Source organism: Vulpes lagopus, chromosome 6 (genome assembly GCF_018345385.1).
Source record: "Vulpes lagopus strain Blue_001 chromosome 6, ASM1834538v1, whole genome shotgun sequence".
Taxonomy (NCBI): Eukaryota; Metazoa; Chordata; class Mammalia; order Carnivora; family Canidae; genus Vulpes; species Vulpes lagopus.
The window spans coordinates 17,827,634-17,829,321 of record NC_054829.1 but is presented as its reverse complement, the minus strand read 5'-3'; the positions used below and the strand labels follow the sequence as shown (position 1 = coordinate 17,829,321).

The 1,688-nt window shown below is 42.4% G+C and overlaps 1 pseudogene; it reads right to left on the bottom strand.

Annotated features, from left to right (window-relative positions):
* Positions 1-349: 349 nt before the first annotated feature.
* LOC121493692 lies at positions 350-1,688 on the bottom strand (annotated as a pseudogene).

The window sequence follows — 1,688 nt, the reverse complement described above, 5'->3', positions numbered from 1 at the left end:
GTTTTTGATATTTAAAATATGTTGAAAACTAGTTCTTTTCAGCTATTTGATGTTATGATGAAATTTTTTTAATTTAGTTTTTTCTCATTAAACTTGTTTTAATGGGTCTCAAAATTGTGTGACAGATTTTTAGTCAAGTTGTTTCCATTTAAAAGTACTGATTTTGAAAACTAATGACTTAAAACTGCCACACACACACACACACAGAAATTGTCCACAAAATATTCTATCTTCCTTCTGAAGATTTTATGATGCAAATGGCCAATTGGTACAAACAGTTCTGAGAACATGTTCTTCCACCACTGATTAAGACTGGGGTGGCAGGTATTGGGGATAATATTCATTTAGCTTACTGAGCTGTCTGGGCAGACTTGGTGACCTTGCCAGCTCCATCTGCCTTCTTGTCCACTGCTTTGATGACACCCACAGCAACCATCTGTCTCATGCCACAAACAGCAAAACAGCACAGAAGAGGATAGTCAGAGAAACTCTCAACACACATAGGCTTGCCAGAAACCATATTAACAATGGTAGCATCACCAGATATCAAGAATTTTGGACTGTCTTTCAGCTCTTTTCCAGAACTACAATCTGTGTTCTTCAGCTCAGCAAAGTTACAAGCAAAGTGAGCTGTATGACAATCCAACACAGGTGCATATCCAGTACTGATTTGGTCTGGATGGCTCAAGATAATCACCTGAGCTGTGAAGCCAGCTGCTTCCATTGGTGAGTCATTGCCACGACGAACATCTTTGACAAATAGGTTCTTGACATTGAAGCCCACATTGTCCCCAGGAAGAGCCCTACTCAGAGCCTCATGCTGTATTTCAACAGACTACCTCAGTTGTAACCCTGACTGGAGCAAAGGCGACCACCATGCCAGTTTTAAGAACACCAGTCTCCACTCGGCCCACAGGGACAGTACCGATACCACCAATTTTGTAGATGTCCTGGAGAGGCAGATGTAAGGGCTTGTCAGTTGCACAAGTTGGTGACAGAATGCAATCCAGAGCTTCAAGCCGTGTTGTTCACTGGCATTCTCATCTTTACGGGTGACTTTCCATCCCTTGAACTAAGGCATGTTAGTACTTGGCTCCCGCAAGTTGTCACCCTTCCAACCAGAAATTGGCACAAATGCTACTGCGTCAGAGTTGTAATCAGTTTTCCTAATGTGGGTGCTGACTTTGTTAATGATTCCCTTATATCTCTTCTAGCTATAGGATGGCTCAGTGGAATCCATTTTGTTAACATCAACAATTAGTCGTTTTACACCCAGTGTGTAAGCCAGAAGGGCATGCTCATGGGTCTGCCCATTCTTGGAGATACCTGCTTCAAATTCACCAACATCAACAGCAATAATCAGGACAGCACAGTCAGCCTGAGATGTAATCACGTTTTTGATAAAGTCTCTGTGTCCTGGGGCATCACTGAGGGTCACCTAATACTTACCGGTCTCAAGTTTCCAGAAGGAGATATCAATGGTGATACCACGTTCACATTCAGCTTTCAGTTTATCCAAGACCCAGGCTGACTTTAATGAGCCCTTTCCCATCTCAGCTGCCTCCTTCTCAAAAGTTTTTGATAGTTGACCCCACCACATTTGTAGATCAGATGATCAGTAGTGATAGACTTGGCCGATCTACATGACCAATGATGATGATGTTGATATGAGTCTTACTCCTTTCCAT